General features: G+C 44.0%; 2 long non-coding RNA genes across 2 annotated transcripts in view; one reads left to right on the top strand and one right to left on the bottom strand.

Moving 5' to 3' along the window:
- LOC142652910 (uncharacterized) overlaps window positions 1-27,135 on the bottom strand; it is an 854,242-nt gene that overhangs the window by 153,060 nt on the left and 674,047 nt on the right. The window lies entirely within an intron of this gene.
- LOC142652909 (uncharacterized) lies at window positions 801-20,696 on the top strand. Its single transcript, XR_012847977.1, has 3 exons — window positions 801-876; window positions 2,139-2,238; window positions 20,596-20,696. It is a non-coding gene; the product is annotated as an uncharacterized LOC142652909 (long non-coding RNA).

Here is a 27,135-nt window from a genome sequence, read left to right as displayed (position 1 = left end):
GCAGGTAAGTAGCTACATTGACTTACCTGCTAACGCCGAGGCTGCTGCAGAATCAACTGAAGCCTCTGGTGCCGATGTGTCAGACACGATGCAGGACCTGTGAGTGACGTCACAGATCTGCACTGCCAGAAGCTGGGCGTTCTGAAGAGAAGTGGATGATACTTCTCATCAGAGCGCCCATCTAGTAAAAGTAGTAAACACGCCCCGATGTACACACATAATACACGCCCACTTGGACTTTTACTTTAAACACGCCCACTTGGACTTTTGCAAGCCTCATTTGCATAACTACAAAAATGGTCATAACTTGGCCAAAAATGCTCGTTTTTTAAAAATAAAAACGTTACTGTAATCTACATTGCAGCGCCGATCTGCTGCAATAGCAGATAGGGGTTGCAAAATCTGGTGACAGAGCCTCTTTAAGTATACAGAATCTCAAAATAAATAGAAATGTCTAAGTAATGGTCCAGTGCTGGAATCACTCAACCAATGATACATGTAACCCTTTTATAATGAAAGGACTACACCTCAGCTTTACACCAGGGCCACACATTTAAACAAGAAACATAATTGCGGGTTTTTCCCATTGAATTCAATGGGGCTTCAAATCCCGCAACAGAAAGCCAAGTGTTGCGACTTTTGCTGCGTATTCGCAACGATTACGCCGCAAAAATCACAACTACGGAAAAATTAAAAAAACATATTTACCCAGAAGTCTGTGTTTCTTCGTCCATTCCGGCCTCCTGGGATGAAGTTGCATCCCATGTGACCGCTGCAGCCAATCACAGGCTGCAGCGGTGACATGGGGCGCAGCACCATCGAGGTAGGCTGGGCGGAACTGCACAGGAGGGACGCATCGCCATAACAACGGCCTCGGTAAGTATGAGTGTTTTTTACCACTACTTTCCGCAATGGAAACTCCGTCTGAAAAAACACGATTTTCGGACTAAATGTACTGCAAGTTCCTGGTCGGACACGCTGCATGATTTGTACGCAGCTTATCTGACCCGTGGGACCCGGCCTTAAAATCCTCAGCAAATACGCCATGTCTGAACCTGGCCTAAAGAGATATTTCATTTTGGACAAATAATTTCTGTCAGAAACATCACTCAATAATAGGATTATATCACAGGATGTCCTACTGATGGAACCCACAATGATTTACTGTAATCTGTGGGGGAAGCAAGTGTTACATTTTCTTGTAGCGTTACCATAGGGAAAATGAAGCATTGCATACAGTAGTTCCCATTGAAATTAACAGGTTGTCCATGATGTTTCATCCCATGTGACCACTGCAGCCAATCACAGGCTGTAGCGGCGGTCCCATGAGATGAAACGTTATCCCAGGAGGCCGGCCTGGATGACGTCAGAGGGCCGACTTCATGGGATGACGTTTCATCCCATATGACGGCCCGCTGCAGCCAATCACAGGCTGAATGATGCAGTTTTCCGCAGCGGAAATTCAGAGTGAAAAACTGCACCACAGTTTGGTGCAGTTTTTCACCTCGGAATTCCCTCGCAGCGTATCCGCCCCGTGTGAACTCAGCCTAATACTAATGCAACAAGAAAAAGCATAGACAAAAACAGAATATCAAAATAGTCAAGCAACAAGAAAAACAGATCCACATTGTCCTGGTCCTTCTGAATAGTACAACACTTTAGTGTGACGAATATAAGGTATAATAAGTAGAAAGTTTGAGGAATCCAATTGTATACTACTTTTGGATCATTATAGATTCAGATTGCTTGAACATATTTTAGAAAGATTTTAAGCATTGCAGTTGGCAAAAGTAAATCTCTAAAAATGTTTTATTTAGTTAAGCTGTCAGTCTTCGGATGTACAGGAGGTTTTTTGGACAGCTATTTAAATAGCATTGCCAATGAGCTGCCAGTTACATTTAAAATCCGACAACAAGTCCTCTGTTATATGAAATTGTGAAGAGACAAATACATGATATTGGGCCAACTCCTCCATCCCACGCTTTTTTTATCAGAGATGCCTTCGTTTTAAGATGACCTAGTCCATGTAGGATTTTCGGCATCCATAAGCAAGGCTGGCTATGCTGCCATAACTACACCTACTATATATGTGTAAATTAACAGAATATGTGTAAATTAACTAATAAATTTGTTGACAGAGGTTGCCCGTAGGAGAAGATAGGACATGATATTGGGGGTATACCAAGATGTGAAACAAGAACGAAAAAAAGACACAAATGAGAGAAGAAAACAAAATAGGTTGGTGTATACTTCAACTTATGATAAACACGACATGGTGGTGAAAAAAGCAGTTCGCAAATATTGGGATCTCCTTAAACAGGGCCCCAAATTTGGGCCCTTGTTTTGTGAGCAACCAATATTTGAATACCGAAAGGGGAAGTCACTGAACAACAATAGTCTAATTAGAAGTGACATCAGAATGAAAAAAGAACAAACAGACTATTCTAGCCACTCAGCGTAGGGGAACCTTTGCGTGTCTGAATTGTCAAAACTGTAATGCCATTATTAAAGGGGATCTATCACCCAACTAAAGAAAATAAGATTGCGGTGAAAGGTTTTTTCACTTGTGAAACGAAAAAATTACATTTATATGTTGAAAAGCATATGTTGGACAAACAGCACGCCAAGTTAAACTACGTTTAAATGAGCATAAATCTAACATTAAAAAATACAAAGAACTAAAACTGAAGGAAATTGAGCAAACGAAAGGAAAGGAAATAAAAATTGAAATAGAAAGGAAAGAAATGGGATGTAAATTCCATGACACAACAGTAGCTAGGCATTTTTTTGTATGAATCGTCATATATGTGACCTGAGGTGGCAAAACTAGAACAATTGGACGAATAACATGGTGAGGATGAGAATAGGCGATTATTATTACAAAGAGAGAATTTTTGGATTACTAGGTCGGAGACATTGGAACCCAAGGGGTAAAATGAAACTTGTAGTTTTAATGTGTTCCTGTGAGCAAAATGTGTTAATTCAAGGATTTATGCATTTGCTGTATAAAAATAGTGTTCCTTGTGACTCCATGTAGATGTCAGTGTTCTCATGTGTATATTTTGTATATTTATACTATATATTTATATATGTGTCATGTTTTTTCAACTAAGCCACTCAATCCTGCCTCACCTGCACACATGTGTAAGGGGGGTAGTCCCTCAAAACGTTGTGACAAGGTGAGGAGGCATGAGAAGGAGAGTTCAGCATTCTCGGCTTTGAACTTAGAAATACGAAAAAGGAAAAATAAAAAGGCCAGGAATCTGTCCTATTGAAGCGACTTGCAGTTCTTAGTACGTTATTTATTACTTCTAAGCTCAAGTAAGGTGTTGTTGTGTGCATACCCTGCTACAAATCTGATTGTCGGACAGCGCCAGTCACAAGCCATAAATAAAGATGTGCAACCACCTCTATTTACTGTTTTTGGTTCGCATCTACACCCCTGGCCTAATTTGATTTGGGTTCTAACTTTTTTTTTTTTTTACTACATTTAGAAGGTAATAAAGAAAAATACAAAATACACGCCATATTACTTGTATAAAAAAAAGTCAGCAACAGAGCCCTCCATTCATTGCCACCAACCACAATGTTCCAATTACAGTGCTATCTATAGTGCACAGTCCCAGTGTCCCTAACAAAGCTAATGACAGTGCAGTTGATTTAGACTTGAGTAATTTGTTATGCACTGAGCAGCGGTGGACTGACATGGCATTATGGCACTACCAGGGCTAGCGATAATATGGGAAAACTGAACAATTTCCCAGGGCCGCCATCCCCAAGTGGACCCCTGCTTAAGTCAGATGCGGATTTAGGCGTTATGTTGATAGGGCAACCGCCCTGCCTAGACCAATGCAACAATATTGTCACGATCTGTGGGTATGTGGACCCACTAGGCCGTACCGCTGTAGCGGTATAGCAGCTGGCCAAACAGGGTACAAAGTCAATGTCTATTGTTCAGATAAAGGTACCTGTGGCAATTCAGACGGTAGCAATGGTTTAGGCTCGGATGGAACTCAGGCAGCAGGCAGACAACATGTGCGGAGAAACACAGCGGGTGTAGTAGGCGACACAACACGACTCCAACCCAGTATAGCACAGGAATGCGGTAGCACGGGAAACAGGATACAGGAACGGGAACACTGGAACTGAAAAGCACTCAAGGAACCATTTGCAAAGACAGACACGGGTAGATACAAACAACGCTCAGGCAAGGTAGGAAGTGGCTGGGCACTTTTTATAGTCCAGTGTGATCTGGGAGCAATCAGCTCAATCTCACACCTGTGTGCTCTCTGGCTCCTTAAGGCTGGACTGAGATCGCGAGCGCACCCTAGTGGTCACTGCAGAACAGGACAGCTGCATGTGCAGACATCTCTGGAGAGAAGGGCATCGACAGGATGAGAGGAGTTCGTGGTCAGCGACCACGGACGTTACAGTATCCCCCCTCTTATGCCCCCTCCTCTTGGTACCAGAACGAGAGAGAAACTTCTTAATGAGGGTAGGAGCATTGAGATTCTCTTCTGGCTCCCAGGACCTCTCTTCTGGACCAAACCCACTCCAATCTACTAAATAAAAGGTTCTTCTTCCAGGATCTCCATAACCTCAAATATCTCGCCAGAACCGCTTAGGGCAACTGCAGGGCTAAGAGTCTTAAAGTAGCAGTTCAGGACCACAGGTTTCAGGAGAGAAACGTGAAAGGACTTGGGGATGCGGAGGGTAGCGGGCAGCCGAAGCTTATAAGAGACTGGAACTTCAGACACTGAAGACAGAACATGGGGGTGTTTTGCAGTCCACCCACCATGTTCTGTCTTTAGTGCCGCCGCTCATTAGTGCAGCGCTGGCCGCACCGCATCATCCTGACCACGTGCACTTGTCAGGACTCAGGAGCGGGGCACAGCCGCAGCCTCGCTCTCATACATTCATGTGCTACAATACTGAGCTGTGCGGCCGCACAGCTTAGTATCGAAATACATGAAATAACGGTATTGAACCGTTTGGGGGTGCACGGTATCGAAACTGTATCGAAGTTTTGATGCACACTACACACAACTGCGTTTTGGTTTGTGGGAATTTTGAGGTAATTTTGTGGTCAGTGGCGTTTTTTCTGGGTAGGGCAGTTTTTTTCAGGCGTTTTTTCCGTGGGCTTCTCTATAGGACTTCATAAAAACGCCAGGAAAAAAGCACGTACAAAATAACGCCACTAAAAATGCCATCAAAAATGCGTGTTACATTTGAAAACATCTAAAGTTTTAGAAGCACTTTTTTTGGTGCAGTTTAATTGCCAGAAGATTCCTGCATCTGAAGGAGGCCTAAAGGTTCATTATGGGAAATTGGGAGACCTGGCTCCAGTTTTATCGCATCTATCAGTGCTGTATGACGTTTAGATTATTGAGGGATCTGCTTAGGGTGCAGTGGTATCACCAGCCTAGAGCGATGATTGTGTGTGATCATGCACATTACAGAGGAGGAGAAGTTTGTTTGCTTTCTCATGCCTGCACCGATCTTTGATACAGAGCCTGAGATTGATTGGTGACTTCCGGTCAGAGAAAGAATCAGCACCCAGGGACTGAATAAGAAGGCAAGAGACCCGTGGGTACTAGGTGATGGGACAGAAAACCACAGGGCACTAGTGATTGGACCCCTGAATCACTGGAAAGAGAGATTGGCACACTAAACGATCGTCCACCAAACATGCATGGCAACTAAACTTTCAAAAAACTTCTGACATGTCATAGTGACATGTCAGAAATTTTAATCGAAGGGGGTCTGAACACTGAGAACCCCACCGATTGCTAAAACGAAGCCGCAGAAGCGCCAAGGGTGAGCACTGAGCTGCTTAGATTCTGATTGTCTTTTCTTGGAAAGCCAAGCAGTTGGTGTTTGGACTCATGGACTTTCTATTGAGCCCGTACACCAATTGCTCGGCTTTCCAAGAAAAGTCGATCAGAAAAACTAAGCCGCTCAGCTGGGTGTTTCTGCAGCTTCGTTTTAGCGATCGGTGGGGGTCTCAGTGCTCGGACCCCACACAGATCAAAACTTCTGACATGTCGCTATGACATGTCAGAAGTTTTTTTAAAGTTTAGTTACCCTTTAAGGTACGGTGCTGGATTTACATCCCAGTAGCTTATATGCATAAAATGACCTGCCCATTAATAAAGCCATATTAAAACCTTTCCTTATGCAAATAAGCCAAAATATTAAAAGGATGGTCTCATCAGCTGCCAGGTTTTTCTTTTGCATCGGCCTTGAACATAGTCTGCCAGAATGGTCTGTTTCATAGAGGGATAGCTTTAGTGCGGGACCGCTCTCTATGATGTCTATATGCCCTAATAGGGCCCTCATAAAGACAACCCCTTTAACCTTGAAAATTATAGACACCTTTGCGGTCTTTTTTTTAAATTAATTTTTAATGAATTGCATTTATTTAGTGATAAAATCAACTTTTGTAATTGACAGTTATTTTTAAAAAAAATGCAGTTTCACTTTAGAAAGCCATACTGAGCGGAATCTGTCAGTGAGCTGCACAGACGGCTCGACTGACAGCAGTTTCAGTAGCAATCTTCTAAGCTTCGTTCCGATCATGCCAAAGTGGTTTGACTGTGCTACATAGAAGCTGCACAAGTTAAATTGTGATTTTTTTTTTTTTTTTATTTTTTTTTAAATAAAAGTTAATTAGAAAAGTTGTTTTTATAAAAAAACAAAACAAAAAAAAAAACAAAGGTGTCCATAGCCTTTAAATAAATTTCTAGTGCAGTACAAATAATTATTTTTCTGAGAGAAGCTTGTGTTTATTGTAAGAATTATCAATCCAATGTAACATTATAGTACGTTGTATGTTATATACTTACTGCTCTTCTTTGTTGTTTTTCTATGGAGAGATTGAAATAAAAAGATATTTAAAAAAAAAAAGCATAATAAAAATATAGAGCTATATTGCACTTATAAGTATTGAACGTAGTCTACTGCACCATCTCGCACTGCATGAACCATAATTTGGCTCAGACCCTGTAGACGAGACACCTTTTCCTGCAGAGCCACTTCTAGGCACAGGCCTCTTGTACCTAATGGAAATCCTGTCCTGAGAAGGGATTGTGCAGGGATCCAGCATTTTAGTTCACCTTGTATTTTCACTTATAATAAGCTTACCTGCAGTTTATGTTCCGTTCACAACTGCGTTGGAGGCTCCGCCGCAGATTCCATAGTTTTTGCTGGACTAAATAGCATAGCATGTTGCGCTATTTTGTCCGACAAGACGACGGTCACAGTGACGGAAACTCGAGCGGAATCCATTAAAGTAATTGGGTTCTGTCAGATACTGATCTGGAAGATCCGCTTTTTCATTGTTCTGATCATCCGATGGAACAGAACAACGGAAAAACATAACACAGAGATGAACGGAGCCTTACACATACAGTATATGAATGTTTCACATGTCATATATCATTACATCATAAATATCATTGTAAGGCTTCGTTCACATCTGCGTTGGGGTCCCGTTCTGACGTTCCGTCTGAGCTTTCCGTCAGAACGGGACCCTGAAAAGACACAAACTGACATGGTTTCCGTTTCTATCACTATTGATTTCAATGGTGACGGATCCGGTGACCATGGTTTCCGTTTGTGTCTGTTGCGCACCGGACCCGTCGTTTTGCCAGAAGCAATAGCCCATCATTTCCGTTTGTGTCTGTTGTGCACTGGACCCCGTCATTTTGCCGGAAGCAATAGCGTAGTCGACTACAGTTTTGCTTCCAGTGCACAACAGACACAAACGGAAACCATGCGCATCGGATCCGTCACCATTGAAATCAATGGTGATGGAAACGGAAACCTCTGGTTGCCGTTCGTGTCAGTTTGTGTCTGTTCAGGGTCCCGGTCAGACGGAAACCTCCGACAGAAAGTCAGAACGGGACCCCAACGCAGATGTGAACGAAGCCTAACAGGGTCTTGATATTCTCATTAGCACTGAATAATATACATAAGTACCAGTGATGTATAATTAGTTTTTTTAATGTAAAAAAATTAAACATTACCTTATCTGTAGTTGGTTGATATTCATTGATAAATACTAGTTATGTCGAAACAATAAAATGTTTTATCCCTGCAATTTGTACATTTTACTAATCTGACTACAATTACGACTAGCAATTTCTGGCTCATAATGTCTGAATGCCCAGTCATGAATCAGAGTACCTCATTTTGAAAATGTCTTTGTTGTTGATAAACTTTTAAGAAATGGAAATATTTTAGGAAAATTCAAGTAATGCAAGAAACCATGTTTGTAGTATATCACATCATTAGAAAATCATTACAATGCTCTAAATACCTTTCACCATAAATCTTGAGGCACTCGATTGGTAAATCATAAATAAATGCGGCAAATATTTGAATTGTAATTGGGTTTCAAGGATATAGTGCACATTTCCTTATCTGCTATAGTATCTAGCAGGTTAAAGCTCTGGCCTCCACCGGATATGGAGATAATGCCAGATAAATCAATTTAGACTGCAGAAGACATTTATCAGCTAGAAACTTCCTTTGACTGATCAGCCTAGAAGATCCACTGACCACAACAGTGAAAGTGATAAATTCATTTTCCTTCCATTTTATTTCATATTTATCATGCAAATCTTATTTCCTTCCCCATATTGGAAATGTGCGTTCTGTTTTTGACTTCCACATAGGGAAATAACTGGCAACATTTATTAAGGAAATAAGAAAATGAGACTCCCAGATGTTATACTGCGCTAAACTACTGATTCAACTTTTCAGGTTAATTGGTGGCATTGGACTTAAAAGATGAAAATAACAAACTTCTCTGTTTATTTACCTTACGGATTCCTCGTTTTTTCTCCAATGCCACTATCTTGTTCCTCTCCTCTCCTGGTGCATCACAATGTGACATTTGAGATGATGTAATGTTAGGTGAACATGGTGGCTAATCCATAGTCCCTACAGTCACACGCTGTCCACTGTGACGTCACATAACTATGGATTAACTGTCATGATGCACCTGTATAAAAAGGGGCGAGTTGAGGGACACAGACAGTGGCAGCAGGGGAGTGGTAAGGAATTGGTAAGGTAAGTATATGAAGAAGTCAGGGGCAGACACCAACAACAGAACAGCACATATATTGGCTCCTAGATTTTCAACTGCTAATTTGATGCTACATATGGTATGTCCGTCCCAGAGTTTACCTGACTGAAACTAGTTGTGATATCACTTGGCTTACATGACTGAAACACACTTGTGATGTCACCTCATATTACCCGACAGAAACACACTTGTGATGTCACAGTAGCTTACCTAACAGAAAGAGAGCTGTTTCCTTACCTGACCTAACCCCTTAAAGGAACAGTGTCACCCAAAAAAAATTTTTATATCAGTTTTATGTTAGGGTTTTATTAAAAACGTTTATATTTATTTGTGTGTTTGTGTGTTACTTTTTTCTATTTTTACACTTTTTCTTCCCTATGGGGGCTGCCATTTTTTTTTCCATTTCTGTATGTGTCGATTAACGACACATACAGACATGGAATACGGCAGCTCCAGTCCCATAGGGACTGCGAACGGGACCCGTTCCATCCACTATGGTGTACGCCGTGTGTGTGGGAACGGCGCATGCGCCGCTCCCACACAGTCCGATTTGAAATGCGCGCCGTCCGGCGCCATTTTCCTGTGGACCGGAAGTCGCGGCCGGGCAGTAAGAGTACTACTTCCGGTCGCGGCTTCCGGACTTGTGCACATGGAGCAGCGGCAGCAGACGGAGCGGACGGACCGGAGGGAGCGGCGGCGACTGGAGCAGGTAAGTGATTTCTATGTATGTTCGTGTTTCAGTGTGTTTTACTAGCGTATGTAAACCTTCTACACTGTGTGTTAGCTCAAAAAATGGCGACACACAGTGTAGGAGGTTAGACCGTTCAAACCCCTCGTTTCTCCCGGCACTAGCCAGGATAAAGGAGGGGGGGATTCTGAGAGCTCACTAGAGCGAGGGATTTTTTCCCAATTTTGCGGCATAAAGCAATGTGGTTGCTTTACCACATGAAATGCTGCAATTTTGGGAATTGCTCCATAGAGTGACCAGTGCTGGGATATATTATAAATTGAATCCAATTTATAATATTTCCTGACTCGTGAAAAAAATAAAAAAAAATTAGAACAATGTTTAATCACCTACACACTAATTGTTTAACTAAAAAAAAAAAACATGTTTTGCTGGCAACACATTCCCTTTAATGACCCAGCCTAGTTTTGGCCTTAAAGGAGCACTCCCACAAAATGTTTATCCTCTGGCCCATTAGAGAGGCACATTATGTAAATTGTGGTGCAGGTAATCTTCTTACCGGTGGCTGTATTTGTGAGTTATCCACTCCCTTCTGGTCCTCCGCTGTGTCATGTGACCAGCAATAGGACTCTCCAACTACCACAGCGTCTCATGTGTGGACAGGAAGTCAGTTTCTCTATTCATTACTATCACAGCCTTGATGTGAGTCTAGAAACTGACTTCCTGTCCACACATGAGACCTTGTGGCAGTTAGGGAGTCTGAATTGCTGGTCACATGACACAGCTGGGGACCAAAAGGGAGGGATGACTCACAAATACAGCCCCCGGTAAGAAAATGACCTTCAACACAATTTACATAATGTGCCTTTCCAACGGGCCAGAGAATAAAAAAAATTGTGAGAATGCTTCTTTAAGGCTCAGACCCCATTTTTCAAATCTGACATGTTGCATTTTATGTGTTAATAACTTTGGAATGCTTTAATTTATCCAAGTGATTCTGAGATCATTTTCTAGTGACATATTGTACTTTATCTTAGTGGTAAAGTTTGTGAAAAACACCAAAATGTAGAGAAAATTGTAGAAAAATGTGCATTTTTCTAAATGTAAATGTATCTATAAGGCCCCATGCACACAAACGTAAAAACGCCCGTAATTACGGGCCCATAGACTTCTATTGGCCACGGGTACCTTCCCGTTTGGTTACGGGAAGGTGCCAGGGCCGTTGAAAAATATGGACCATGTCCTATTTCAGGCCGTAATTATGGCACGGGCAGGCCCATAAAAGTCTATGGGGCTCCCGTAATTAATTACCCAGAACTCCCTGCTTCTTCCTCCAGTCCGGCCTCCCGGGATGATGTTTCATCCTATGTGACCGCTGCAGCCAATCACATGCCAATCACAGGCTGCAGCAGTCACATGGACTGCCGCGTCATCCAGGGAGGTCAGACTGGATGTCAAAAGAGGGATGCGTCAAAAAGACAACGGCCGGGGTACGTATGAACTTCTTTTACTTTCAATCGCTGCGGAAACTCTGCCCGAAAGGGCTGCCCCTTCTCTCTATCGAGCACTGATAGGGAGAAGGGGCTGCCAATTAGTGCAAAGAAAACGAGTCCGTAAATACGGGTGGAATACTGGTGACAAAGGACCCGTATTTGCGGGCACGGGTCCATAAATACTGGTGGAATACGGGTCGAATATGTGTGACCAAGGACCCGTATTTACGCCAGTATTTACGGGAGGAAAAAAATATGTTCGTGTGCATTGGGCCTAAGCCAGATAGTCAAAATTTCTCACATCTTCAAGAAAATTTTCAAAAACGATTTTTTAGAGACCAGTTCAGTTCTGAAGTCACTTTAAGGGGCCTATAGATTAGAAACCCCCATAAATCACCCTATTTTAAAAATGGCACCCCTCAAAGTGTTCAAAACAGCATTTAGAAAGTTTCACAGGAATTAAAGCAAAGTGGAGGTAAAATTAACACATTTCATTTTATTTTTTTTGCAGAAAATCTATTTTCATCCATTTTTTTCCAGGAAAACAGAAGATTTTACCAGAGAAACAGAACTAGATATTTATTGCCCAGATTCTGCAGTTTTTAGTAAAATGCCACATGTGGACTGAAACACAGGCCTCAGAAGAAAAAGGAGCACCTAGAGGATTTTGGAGCCTCCTTTTTATTAGAATATATTTTAGGCACCATGTCAGGTTTTAAGAGGTCTTCAGGTGATGCCAAAATATAGGAAACATCCCCCAAAAAGACACCATTTTAGACTGCAATGAGGGTATAGTGAGAATTTTTACCCCACAGCTTATTTGCTGAATTTCTTGGAATTAGGCCATAAAAATTGAAATCTATTTTTTCACACAAAAAGTAGTTTTAGTACAGATTTTTTTCATTTTCACAAGGATTAAATGAGAAAAAGCATCCCAAAATTTGTAAAGAAATTTCTCCCAAGTACGGCAATACCCCATATATGGTCATAAACTGCTGTTTGGACCCACGGCAGGGCTCAGAAGAGAAGCAGCGTCATTTGGCTTTTGGAGCTCAAATTTTGCTAAAATGGTTTTCCGGTGCCTTGTCGCATTTACAAAAAGTGACTAGATTAGGGAAACTACACCCATCAAGGACTCTTACTAGCAGTATAGTGAACATATAGACCCCACAGGTTTTTCACAGAATGTAGTGGAATTAGGCCTTGGAAATTTACAGCAACATCTAAGGGGTGATCGGTCCCTGGAAAATGAGCTGTGATAACTGCTGTCTGAGACAGCAGTTACTACAGCTCTTACATGTGGCGGGGTGGGATGTCAGAGTAAAAGCTCTGGCGTACTATTACTGAGCTGAGCGCGAACAATGCGCTTAGCCCGACATAATAGTACTACGCAGAGGGTGTAAACACATTTGTGATGTCACAACAGATTACACGATGGAAATCCGCTTGTGATACAGTATCGCAGCTGCTTATATGAATGAAACCCACTTGTGATGGCACGGTTGCTTATTAGACTTTAAAGAGTAACTAAACTTTCAACAAACTTCTGACATGTCATAGTGACATGTCAGTAGTTTTGATCGGTGGGGGTCCGAGCACTGAGACCCCCACCGATTGCTGAAAACTAAGCAGCAGAAGCGCTAAGCTGCTTCCTTTCTGGTCGTTTTTTCTTGGAAAGCCGAGCTGTTGGTGTACGGGCTCATAGACTTTCTATTGAGTCCGTACACCGTTCCCTTGGCTTTCCGAGAAAAGCCGATCAGAAAGGAAACGGCTCAGCGCTCGGTGGGGGTCTCAGTGCTCGGAAGCCCCACCGATCAAAACTTCTGACATGTCACTATGACATGTCAGAGTTTGTTGAAAGTTTAATTACCCTTTAAGAGTTTGTCCTGTACATTTCACAAACAGATAGGGGGGCATGTACGGACTTTAGTGTCGTTGCAATGGTCACAAGTAGTGTTGCTCAGTTCAGTGGATGACATAGGTAGGGGGGGGGGGAATTAACAAACAAAAATATTGCAAAGCCCTCTTATTTTTTAAGACTAGGAGGGCTAAATAACAAAAATAAATGGAATGTGGGGTGATCCCAGGTCATGGAATTCCACCAACCATTTTTAGTTACAGAGAGGTTCCCCTCTGCACAATAATGCTAAAGTATTACCCAAATATCCATTGATTTCAGTGGGTGCTTCACAATGTAACTGAAACACTTACACAACAGTTCCACTGCCTATAGCACCTGGTTGCAGGAACTCCCAGCAGTTAGGCCTTTCAATGTTCAAAACCCTGCAGGGGATCTGCAATCAGAAATTGTCAAAACTGGGAAACCTCTCCAAGGCAGCTAAAAGCTCAATAAAATAGTTAGACCCAGTTCACACTGAGTTTTTTTAAGCGGAAAATGCGCCAAAAACAGCCAAAAATGGCTCCCACGGGAAAAAGAAGCGACGTGCCGTATCTTTGGGCATTTACTCCTCTGACCTCTAATTGACATCAATGGGAGGCAGAGAAAGCATATCTCGCGGCGTTTTTGCCCGTGGCGCTCAATGGGCGCGAGCGTTAAATGCCGTGAAAAAGGCGGCAAACGGCATGCAGGCAGATAACAATCTGCCTCAAAATTCAACTTTTCTAATTTTGAGGCAGAATTTTCTGCCTGCAAAAAACTCCTTGTGAACTCTGCCTTATAGTTATTTTACAACATAAGACCAATGAGAAAATACTTCAGCTGTGTTGTCGTGCTTGATGACTTTCTACAGATAACTAATTAACACAAGTTGAGAATGACAATCAAAATGAAAAAGTGTGAACAAAATATGTGTGAACCTCAACATACTATGTAGAGCAGCATCTAACGCCATACCTGTTTATAATACCAATTACACATATGGGCTGAGAATATACTTTCAAAACATAGCATATGTTCCTGTACTCAATAGTTTGCCACCCCCTGTTCTTAGTTATAGCTATGCCCACTTACTTTCTGAAATTCTTGAATACTTTGTCTACGGAATGTCATGCATTCATTGGTTAGTGGTGAATGAATGAATGAATGAGAGAGGACAACTGCACAGTGAGAGACGGAGACAGTACTAACTCTCTTTATCACTGTGTAGGAAAAAACATGTACCACTCCCCTAGCAATGTGACAACCACATTACTTTAAAATGTAAGTACAAAGATGGTGGTCACCCTCCTGTCACATGGGCTGTTGATATGCAGAAACACTCTTCCTACTTGTAAAGGATCTGCCAGGCACAGCTTCTGTGTATACGCCCATAGGTAATCAGTCTGCACCTGCTTCTATGTCTGTGAAACTGATTCCATCTTCCACCACTCAGGATGGCAGGCTTAGGAGTGGGAGAGCCTATCACAGCCTGGCCAGACGGAGCTAGCTCCCGCTCTCTGTCTATTTATACCTGCCTTTCCTGTTCCTCCTTGCTTGTGATTCTTCTCGTGTGGTTTCATGGCCCTGCTGCAGCTTCTGAACTATTTGACCCTGCTTCATACTGACCCTGGCTTACTGACTACTCTCCTGCTCTGCGTTTGGTACCTCGTATACTCCTGGTTTGACTCGGCTTGTTCACTACCCTCCTGCTCAGCGTTTGGTACCTTGTACACTCCTGGTTTGACTCGGCTCGTTCACCACTCTTGTTGCTCACGGTGTTGCCGTGGGCAACTGCCCCATTTCCCTTAGCTTTGTGTACCCTTGTCTGTTTGTCTGTCATGCACTTACTGAGCGTAGGGACCGTCGCCCAGTTGTACCCCGTCGCCTAGGGCGGGTCGTTGCAAGGACTGAGTGGCCTGTAGATTAGGGCTCACTTGTCTGTTTCCCTACACCCACCATTACATAATCACAAGCCCATATACCTAGGCTACCCTGGTCCCTCACAATACTATGGACCCCCTTGAGACCCTGGCTCAGCAAATGCAGGGTCTCTCCCTACAGGTCCAGGCCCTGGCTCAGAGGGTCAACCAGCCTGACGCTACCATGGTAGTGCCCCTCACCTCACCTCTTGAACCCCACCTCAAGTTGCCTGACCGGTTCTCAGGGGACCGGAGGACTTTTCTCTCCTTTCGGGAGAGTTGTAGGCTCTACTTTCGCTTAAAGCCTCACTCCTCAGGTTCTGAGAGCCAGCGGGTGGGTATAATTATGTCCCGGCTCCAGGAAGGGCCCCAAGAATGGACCTTCTCCTTGGCTCCTGACGCCCCTGAAGTTTCCTCCGTTGATCTTTTCTTTTCTGCTCTCGGACTCATTTATGACGAGACTGACAGGACTGCCTTTGCCGAGAGTCAGCTGGTGACCTTACATCAGGGTAAGAGACCTGTTGAGTATTGTTCTGACTTTAGGAAGTGGTGCGTAGCTTCTCGGTGGAATGACCCTGCCTTAAGGTGCCAGTTTAGGTTGGGTCTGTCGAACGTCCTGAAAGACCTGCTAGTTAGCTATCCCTCTTCTGACTCCCTAGACCAGGTTATGGCTTTAGCGGTACGACTTGACCGACGTCTCAGGGAACGACAACTTGAACGTTTTTGTGTTTTTCCCCTCTGACTCCCCCATGATGCCTCCCGAGGTCCCGTTGCTTCGCTCTTCCACGGAAGACTCGGAGGTACCTATGCAACTCGGGGCCTCCGTGTCCCCCCGACAACGTAGAGCGTTCCGCAGGAAGATTGGTCTCTGCTTCTATTATGGGGATGACAAGCATCAAGTGAACACCTGTCCTAGGCGTAAGAATAAGCAGCCGGAAAACTTCCACGCCTAAGTGATCATCGGGGAGGTCACTTGGGCGAACAGGCATTTCCCGTAAATATGAAACATAATAAAATCTGCTAATATCATGTCTGTGGAATTTGCTATGTCTCTAGCTATGCCTTTGATTGATTTGCCTAAACCTGTCCCGGTAGTGGGTATCGACTCCACTCCTCTTGCTAATGGTTATTTTACACAGCATACCCCTGTTTTTGAACTCCTTGTTGGCTCCATGCATTTGGAGCAGTGCTCTGTACTGTTGATGCAGGGATTATCGTCCGATTTGGTTTTAGGCCTTCCCTGGTTGCAGTTGCATAATCCCACGTTTGACTGGAATACTGGGGAGCTTACCAAATGGGGTAATGAATGCTTGACGTCATGTTTTTCTGTTAATTCTATTTCTCCCCCTGAGGAGGTGAACACGCTACCTGAGTTTGTTCAGGACTTCGCTGATGTTTTCTCTAAGGAGGCCTCCGAAGTGTTACCTCCTCATAGAGAATACGATTGCGCTATCGATTTGGTACCAGGAGCCCAGTTCCCTAAGGGTAGGATATTTAATCTCTCTTGTCCCGAACGTGAAGCCATGAGAGAGTATATCCAGGAATGCCTGGCCAAGGGTTACATTCGCCCCTCTACTTCTCCGGTAGGTGCTGGCTTCTTCTTCGTAGGGAAGAAGGATGGTGGTCTTAGGCCATGCATTGACTACCGTAACTTGAATAAGGTCACTGTAAGGAACCAGTATCCCCTTCCTTTGATTCCTCATCTCTTTAATCAGGTTCAGGGGGCCCAATGGTTCTCTAGGTTCTCTAAGTTTGATCTACGGGGGGCGTATAACCTTATCCACATCAAAGAGGGGGATGAGTGGAAGACTGCGTTTAACACGCCCGAAGGTCATTTCGAATACCTCGTCATGCCCTTTGGGTTGTGTAATGCTCCCGTGGTCTTCCAGAATTTCATAAATGAGATTTTAAAAGATTACCTGGGGGTATTTCTTGTAGTGTACCTTGATGACATACTTGTGTTTTCCAAGGACTGGTCCTCCCACATTGAGCATGTCAGGAAGGTGCTCCAGGTCCTTTGGGAAAACAAACTGTTTGCGAAGACCGAAAAATGTGTGTTTGGGGTGCAGGAGATACCATTTTTGGGTCAAATCCTCACTCCTCATGAATTCCGCATGGACCCCGCCAAGGTCCAGGCTGTGGCGGAATGGGTCCAACCTGCCTCCCTGAAGGCGTTAGTGTTTCTTGGGGTTCGCTAATTATTACAGGAGATTTATTGCTAACTTCTCGGTCATCGCTAAGCCTCTTACGGACCTCACTCGCAAAGGTGCTGATCTCCTCCACTGGCCTCCTGAGGCTGTCCAGGCTTTTGAGGTCCTTAAGAAGTGCTTTATCTCGGCCCCGGTGCTGGCTCAGCCCAACCAAATGGAGCCATTTATCATGGAGGTTGACGCATCCGAGGTGGGAGTGGGGGCTGTCTCGTCCCAGGGTACCAGGTCCCTCACCCATCTCCGTCCCTGTGCCTACTTCTCCAGGAAGTTTTCGCCCACTGAGAGTAACTATGATATTGGCAACCGCGAACTCTTAGCTATTAAATGGGCATTCGAAGAGTGGCGCCATTTCCTGGAGGGGGCTAGGCACCAGGTAACGTCCTTACCGACCACAAGAATCTGGTTTTCCTAGAATCTGCACGGAGGCTAAACCCGAGACAAGCTCGATGGGCGCTATTTTTTACCAGATTCAACTTTTTGGTTACCTATAGGGCTGGGTCAAAAAATATTAAGGCTGATGCACTGTCGCGTAGCTTCATGGCCAGCCCTCCTTCGGAGGAAGATCCTGCTTGTATTTTGCCTCCAGGTATAATCATTTCTTCTATTGATTCTGATTTAGTCTCTGAAATTGCGGCTGATCAAGGTTCAGCTCCCGGGAACCTTCCTGAGAACAAGCTGTTTGTTCCCCTGCAATTCCGGCTAAGGGTACTTAGGGAAAATCATGACTCCGCACTATCTGGTCATCCAGGCATCCTGGGTACCAAGCACCTCATTGACAGAAACTATTGGTGGCCTGGGTCACCTAAAGACGTTCAGGCCTACGTCGCCGCTTGTGAGATTTGTGCTAGGTCCAAGACTCCCAGGTCCCGACCAGCGGGCTTACTACGTTCTTTGCCCATTCCCCAGAGACCTTGGACCCATATCTCCATGGATTTTATCACCGATTTGCCTCCATCTCAAGGCAAGTCGGTGGTGTGGGTTGTAGTAGACCGCTTCAGTAAGATGTGCCACTTTGTGCCGCTCAAGAAACTACCCAATGCTAAGACGTTAGCTACCTTGTTTGTCAAACACATCCTGCGTCTCCATGGGGTCCCTGTCAATATTGTTTCGGACAGAGGGGTACAATTTGTTTCATTGTTTTGGAGAGCCTTCTGTAAAAAGTTGGAGATTGATCTGTCCTTCTCCTCTGCCTTCCATCCTGAAACTAATGGCCAAACCGAGAGGACTAATCAGTCTCTAGAACAATATTTAAGGTGTTTTATCTCTGACTGTCAATATGATTGGGTCTCATTCATTCCCCTCGCCGAATTTTCCCTTAATAACCGGGTCAGTAACTCGTCAGGGGTCTCCCCCTTCTTCTGTAATTTTGGGTTTAATCCACGGTTCTCCTCCGTTTCACCTGGTAGTTCCAACAATCCCGAGGTAGAGGTCGTTCATCGGGAACTGTGCACAGTCTGGGCCCAGGTTCAGAAGAACATAGAGGCGTCCCAGAGCATACAAAAAACGCAGGCAGATAGACGTTCTGCTAACCCCTTGTTTATGGTCGGGAATCTGGTGTGGCTATCGTCTAAGAACTTGCGCCTTAAGGTCCCGTCCAAGAAGTTTGCTCCCCGGTTTATAGGGCCGTATAAGGTCATTGAAGTCCTCAATCCTGTCTCCTTCCGACTGGAGTTGCCCCCATCTTTTCGAATACACGACGTGTTTCATGCCTCCCTCCTTAAACGCTGCTCCCCGTCCTAGGCTCTCTCGAGGAAGCCTCCTGTCCCTGTTCTCACCAATGAGGGGGTGGAATTCGAGGTGGCCAAGATTGTGGACAGCAAGATGGTCCAAGGCTCCCTCCAGTACCTGGTCCATTGGAGAGGATACGGGCCTGAGGAGAAGACTTGGGTACCCGCCCGAGATGTTCACGCTGGGGTATTGGTTAGGAAGTTCCACCTTCGTTTCCCCAATAAACCAGGTCCACCTAGAAAGGGTCCAGTGGCCCCTCATAAAAGGGGGGGTACTGTAAAGTATACGCCCATAGGTAATCAGTCTGCACCTGCTTCTATGTCTGTGAGACTGACTCCATCTTCCACCACTCAGGATGGTAGGCTTAGGAGTGGGAGAGCCTATCAAAGCCTGGCCAGACGGAGCTAGCTCCCGCCCTCTGTCTATTTATACCTGCCTTTCCTGTTCCTCCTTGCTTGTGATTCTTCTTGTGTGGTTTCCTGGCCCTGCTGCAGCTTCTGAACTATTTGACCCTGCTTCATACTGACCCTGGCTTACTGACTACTCTCCTGCTCTGCGTTTGGTACCTCGTACACTCCTGGTTTGACTCGGCTTATTCACTACTCTCCTGCTCAGCGTTTGGTACCTCGTACACTCCTGGTTTGACTCGGCTCGTTCACCACTCTTGTTGCTCACGGTGTTGCCGTGGGCAACTGCCCCATTTCCCTTAGCTTTGTGTACCCTTGTCTGTTTGTCTGTCGTGCACTTACTGAGCGTAGGGACCGTCGCCCAGTTGTACCCCGTCGCCTAGGGCGGGTCGTTGCAAGGACTGAGTGGCGGGTAGATTAGGGCTCACTTGTCTGTTTCCCTACCCCCACCATTACACTTCTAAGTATCTTTATAAATTTAAGTAACTCTTTATGTTATGTTGTTTTCAGAATATATCCAAAGCTTTCCTGTAGCAATTTGCTGTTTATGCTAAAACCATCTCTTCCACTGCTTTACAGACCTTCCGGTAAAGAACCCCTCATGTAGTTAGAGGATGAACCCTTTCCTGTATATATCTCATTAGGGAAAGTGGTGTCTTTCTGACTTTCTAACAGTCTGTAGTTCCAGGCTTTTTCTAAAAGTTCAGTAACCTCCTCAGTCTAGTATAAAACGGTAAATAGAAGAGAGGGAGGGGAGGAGAGGGATGCGGCTGCAGTTCCACCATTTTTTAAAATAAATTTGTGTTTTCATTCAATAAAATATTATATTTACTTTATTTTTTCACATGAAATGTTTTTTTTAATTAACACTTTTTTACACTACTGGGGCAAGCATGTTTTCTTTCATCTGTGTATGTGTCTCTTAACGACACATACACAGATGGAATATGGCAGCTACAGGTCATAGGACATAACAAACGGGAGCCGTTCGTTACATCCTCTGCCGTCTAGCTCTGTAATGCGCATGGTTTTCGTCGTCGTCTGTGTGTGGGGGGTGCGGACAGGGTGCTTGTGGGGACTAGTATTTATTGTGGCACAGGGGAGAAGACAGAAGTCGCGATAGGTGAGTAGAAGTAGTTATATTTTTCATATTGCTAACTTTATTTTTTTTGTTTTGCAGGTTCCGCTGGACCTATTGGACTACATCATAGATTCGGTGGACTACATCGCGGATTCGGTGGACTACTGCGATGATTAACGTTTCTTAACAAAATAAAGATTTGTGGGGGAGTTGTTATGCCAATAAAAATGTTTTCTTATGTCTCTGAGTTTTTTTCATATTTTATTAGTGCCTGGATGATGGCAGTTGTCTGTTTGACTACATCAACTACTAAGGTGGGGCTTAGTGTTAGCCAGTAAAAAGGCTGCAACCATTATTACCCTGGTACCCACTGCCACCAGGGGTGCCGGGAAGAGCTCGGTACGATCAGTACCCGACCATCTGTAGTGATGGTCGGGCACTGGGGCAGCCACAGGCTGGTATTATGAGGCAGGGAAGGGCCGAAGGCTGTGGCCCTTCCCACCCTTGTAATGCTAGGCTGCTGCTGGTGTGTTGTATCTGGCTTGTTATGAAAATGCTGGGGACCCCACATCGGTTTTAAAAAAAAAAATGACGTGTGGTCCCCCCATTTTCATAACCAGCCAGGTACAACACAGCAGCAGTCTAGCGTTACAAGGGTGGGAAGGGCCATGGTTTTCGGCCCTTCCCAGCCTCATAATACTAGCCTGCGGCCACCCCAGTGCCCGACCATGCATGCACCGGTCTGCGCATGCATCCCGCCGGAGAGGCAGTGTACCGCTTCGTCTGTCGCAGGAGCGGGGGTAAGGTAAGTACAATTTTTTTTTAAACGAGCTGTAGGGAGGGGGGCTGTTCAGAGCTGTATAGAAGGGGAGGAGTGTGGCTGTTTAGCACTATATCAAAGGGAAGGAGTGGGGCTGTGCAGTGCTATATACAGGGGGGATTGCTGTGTAACCCTATATACACGAGGAAAGGAGGGGGGCTGTGTAGCGCTATATACAGGGGGGAATTGCTGTGTAACACTATATACACAAAGGGAGGGGGGCTGTGTAGCACTATATACAAGGGGAGGAGGGGGGCTGTGTAGCATTATATAAAAGGGGAGGAGGGGGCTGTGTATCACTATATACAAGGGGAAAGTAGGGCTGTGTAGCACCATATACAGGGGAAATTGCTGTGTAGCGCTATATACAAGGGGAGGGGGGCTGTGTAGCACTATATACAGGGGGAATTACTGTGTAGCACTATATACAAGGGGGATTGCTGTGTGGCACTATCTACAAGGGCGGCTGTGTGGCACTATCTACAAGGGGGGCTGTGTGGCACTATCTACAAGGGGGGCTGTGTGGCACTATATACAGGGTGTCTGTGTGGCGCTATCTACGGGGGGGTCTGTGCAGCGTTATCTACAGGGGGGTCTGTGCGGCGCTATCTACAGGGGGGGGTCTGTGCGGCGCTATCTACAGGGGGCTGTGCGGCGCTATCTACAGGGGGCTGTGCGACGCTATCTACAGGGGGTCTGTGCGCCGCTATGTACAAGGGGGTCTGTGCGGCGCTATCTACAAGGGGGCTGAGTGTGGCGCTTTCTACAAAGGGCTGTGTGTGGCGCTATCTACAGGGGGATGACGCTATCTACAAGGGAATGTGTGATGCTATCTACAGGGGGGTGGCTGTGTGTGGAGTTATCTACAGGGGGGTCACGCTATCTATAGGGGGATGTGTGTGATGCAATCTACAGGGGGCTGTGTGGCACTATCTACAGGGGGCTGTGTGGCACTATCTACAGGGGAGCTGTGTGGCGCTATCTACAAGGGGTCTGCGTGTGGTGCGATCTACAGGGGGCTGCGTGTGATACTATCTACAGAGGGGGTGACACTATCTACAAGGGGTCTGTGGCACTATCTATAAGGACAGTGGTGTAATGAGGGACTCTTTCATTGATGCCTATAATTGGTGTTTATAACTGTATTATTGGTGTACTTGTAATATTATAGTATTTAAATATTCTTATTTAGTCGCTATATTAGCATTTACTGGGGGTATTACTTTTGGTCATCAGATCGCCCACCATTGATGGAGAATCGCCCTGCTCCCTAACTGCTCCGCTCAAAAGCTGCCAAGACTTAGAGGGAACATTGGAGGGGGTGGTGAGTCTCCCCCCAGATTTACAGCAGCTGTAAGTGAGGCTGCTTTGCCTGATTCACCTTGCTGTAATTCTGGGAAGTGCTCCCTCTGGTGGCCAACATAGGAAAACATGTCAAATTATTATTTCATTTTTAATACTTCCCACCTTGTGGAAGAAAAAAAGATACAGCAAAAAAACCGTAAAAAATATAATAAAAATAACTTTAAAAAAAATTAATTTGCGACACATTCCCTTTAAATGAAGCAGCACGAGGTGCAGAGTTGTGGGGGAGCAGCAGGGAGGAGTCATCTGATTGGCTAAGAGCACACAGCACCGCTCTGACATGACGCCAGGAAGAGCACAACCACAAAGCAAGCTTAGGGGGGAAATAAACATTTACACAAACCATCACAAGGAAGGAAAAAAATTCAGAATATGCAGGTTAGATATTGGCTGCTTTAAATTCTCCAAGCTGATGCGGATTGTACTTTATACATGATGGTCTACATGTCAAATATTACATATTATTATTTTATGTAGTTAAAATTTTAATGTATATTTTACTAAATCAATTTATTTTAATTATGTACTTGCATTAGTTGTTACATTCACATATAACATATTTTATACATATTTTCGTATATTAGAATTATCATCATAATTATTAATACTACAAGACTATTCTCCAGGTTGAAGGAATCTCCAATTATCAAATGAGGACATATCCCATCATTAAAATCCTAATGCAATTCTACAATGCCTCAGCAGCAACGTTACTAACAACATAGTTGAGAATGAACCTACAAAGTATTCATGTACAGTGTACTGTGACTATATGTACACGTGTGGATAGACCCACTCAGAAGGTTTCAATTAGTTATCTACAGTTCCTCTATGCCAGTGTGATAAACTCATGCTTCGATGGTCCATAAGGCATAAGCTTGGGATTTTCACAAAAAATTAGACATAACAAGCTACTAAAAATATATTTGAATATTAAATTTTTTGTATTTTATGGTTAAAAAAAAAACCACAAAATATTGAACGCAAATTCTGCTGTAAACTGAAGACAAAATAGTGAAATATATGGTCTGCGCCAAGTTTGTCATGTGATCTAGAAACGTCTTACACCAACTGTGACACTTTTCAAAGGAGTTTTTTTTGCCTCAAATTATTGATGTAAATGTACGCTAGCAATGAGGTAGCATATGTAAGAGAAAAGCGTCTTACTTGTCTAGCAAGTTGTGGCAATTTTTTTTTTAAATGGCCCACATGGCATAATACATGTGGCGCAACTTGCCATTTGACCATTTTCACCTAGTTGTCAGTTCATGCACCCTACGACACTACTGATAAATCTCCCACAATATGTTTATTTTGTAGAATTCATTAGGTTTTTCAGTAATGCTGGTCCCATTTAGTTGCTGGTAGACATTTCTTATGTTTACTCAATATGATTGATTTGCGTTCCTGGGAATATCTCTTGATCCCATCAAATGGCTGCCTTAATAATGAATGAGGTGATGAGGGCCTTGAAATCCAGGTAACCATTACTGAAGACACACCAAAGAACAGATAAGGGCAGAAAGCTCTGTAATTAGTGATATTACGCGCTAAAGGCCTTCTTACACAGGCCAATGATCGCGAAAAAGGGTGTTCATAAACGGTAACGATCAGCTGATGAACAAGCAAACGCTCGTTCAGCGGCTGATCAGATCTTTTTTGCAGCCAAAAGAATAGTGACTATACGGCAGCACATCTTCCTGTAAAAAGCGAGTGACGATCGAGGATACAACATGTTGATCAGCGTTCATTAGCTCCATTCACAAAGATCAACAATCGTTAATGTATGGGGACGAACGATTATTCAATCATTCGTCCACATACATTTGGTATATTGTCGGAAGCAGCATATTTCCTGTTAACACAGGAAGATGTGCTGCCGACTAGCGACCATTCTTTTGACCATATAAAAGATCTAATTAAGCGTTTACACAGCACAATGATCAGGAACGAGCGTTCGTATGAACATGTAAAAGGGCCTTTAACGTTCGTTGCTCCTTGTGAATGAAGCTATCAAGTGCTGATCAACACGCTGTTTAGTCGATTAGCGCTCGTTTTTCCTAACTGTATAGGGCTGTGTAAAAGCCCCATTATAATGACCAACACAGCCGCAAATCAGACTGCAAATCGTCTGGGTCTCTGGCAGAGGCGTAGCTAGGAATTTAGCAAATGGAGGACAAAACATATCTGAGTGGGCCCCAACCCAGTGGGCCCCCCCCAACTTTTAGTCTGAAGAGGTGCATTCTAATTATAGTGGTCATCATTCTGAATGAGCAAAAGTGCTGTACTGTATATGCTGCTATATTATCCATTCTTAATAAAGTTTAATCTTTTCTCTGACAGAGGAGTTTGCATTAGAAAATGTTGCAGACCTCTCTGAAAGTAAATGAAAGTATATATAACGCCCATCATCCCTGTATATACAAGTTATCAGCCCTGTATATACCAGCCATCACCCCTGTATATAACCCCCATCATCCTTGTATATAACCACCTCATCCCTGTATATACCTACCAGCGATCATCCCTGTATATACCAGCCATCTTCCCTGTATATAACCCCATCACCCCTGTATATACCTGCCAGCGATCATCCCTGTATATAACTGCATCATCCCTGTATATATCTACCAGCGATCATCCCTGTATATACCAGCCATCATCCCGTATATAACCCTCATCATCCCCGTATATACCAGCCATCATCCCCGTATATACCAGCCATCATCCCTGTATATAACCGCATCATCCCTGTATATATCTACCAGCGATCATCCCTGTATATACCAGCCATCATCCCGTATATAACCCTCATCATCCCCGTATATACCAGCCATCATCTCTGTATATAACCCCTATCATCCCTGTATATACCAGCCTGTCTAGTTTATACAGGTAAGATGGGGGTTATAAACAGGGATGATGGCTGGTATATACAGGGATGATGGAGGTTATATACAGGGATGATGACTAGTATATACAGGGATGATGGCTGGTATATACAGGGATGATGGAGGTTATATACAGGGATGATGGGAATTAATGCAGGGATAATGACTCGACTACCCATCATCCCTATACATAACAACCATCATCCCTGTATATACCAGCCATCATCCCTGTATATAACCTCCATCATCCCTGAATATACTAGCCGGGCTCTGGAATGAGATGGGTTGATCAAATTCCAATTCCAAGGTTTATTCCAATAATAACAATAGAGTTTTAAGTTTCTCCATCATCTACTTTTTTTTAATAGAAATAAAGAGACTACTGTACATAAGAAGGGAAGCTTTTTTCCGACTACTATACACTTCCTTTGTTCCATACAGATTTGCCCGTCATACAGTATGAACGGGTACAGTAATTTGTAAGTTACATTTTCAGCACTAGTGAGATAAGCACATACGTACATTTGCTCTCATATTTAGACCCCTCTAATGGGTATAATGAATTGTTCCCCCTCTGGTAGCAATGAAAATATTCACAACACATTCTGCTGCAATAAATGGCTGGTTACTATACAAGCAAAAGACACAATGTACTCAGAAATACATTGCTACAGTATATTGGACATGGAAATACCCCCATCTGGTGGCAGAAACCAGCATTCATTTCTCTATGGTGAATGGAAGTATGCAAGAATACGTGCATTATTGCATGGGTGGGCGTGGCTTGCGACAAAGATTAACTGACTTTTTAGTTTTCTCTTCAAAATTCTCAAGTGAAGCTAACATGGTAATCATGGACGGCTAGCCTGCTTAGTACCAATGTATTATACGCAGCATATCTTGTGAAGTCTTATAATAATGAGAGTCTTCAGTTCAAGGATACCAACTTTAATGCAAAAACCTTCAGGAACAGTCAGGCCCTGTTCACACAGAGTATTTTGACGAGTTTTTTGGCGCGGATACTGCTCCGCAAAACTCGTCAAAAACCAGCCAAAAACCGCCTAGCGGGAGAAAGAAGGGACATGCTCTATCTTCGCGCGGTTACGCCTCTGAGCTCCCATTGACATAAATGGGAGGCAGAGAAAGCGTATTTCGCTGAGTTTTTTGCCCGTAGCACTCAATGGGCGCGAGCGAAAAACGACACGAAAATCGCAGCAAACGCTGTGCTGGAAGGTCAAAATCAGCCTCAAAATCCCAAACGGAATTTTGAGGGAGAATTTTCCTCCTGCAGAAAACTCAGTGTGAACACAGCCTTAGGGTATGTTCACACGCTTAGCAAAAAAACATCTGAAAATATGGAGCTGTTTTCAAGGGAAAACAGCCTCTGATTTTCAGACATTTTTGAAGCTGAAAATGAAGCTTTTTTTAATTTGGAGCTTCTTTTGAGGGTATGCTCACACGACCTATTTTCAGACGTAATTCAGGCGTTTTACGCCTCGAATTACGCCTGAAAAGATGGCTCCATTACGTCTGCAAACATGTTCCCATTGCTTGTAATGGGCT

This window comes from Rhinoderma darwinii, chromosome 5 (genome assembly GCF_050947455.1).
Source record: "Rhinoderma darwinii isolate aRhiDar2 chromosome 5, aRhiDar2.hap1, whole genome shotgun sequence".
NCBI lineage: Eukaryota > Metazoa > Chordata > Amphibia > Anura > Rhinodermatidae > Rhinoderma > Rhinoderma darwinii.
Note: the sequence above shows the minus strand (reverse complement) of the source record. Positions and strands in the feature narration are given on the sequence as shown.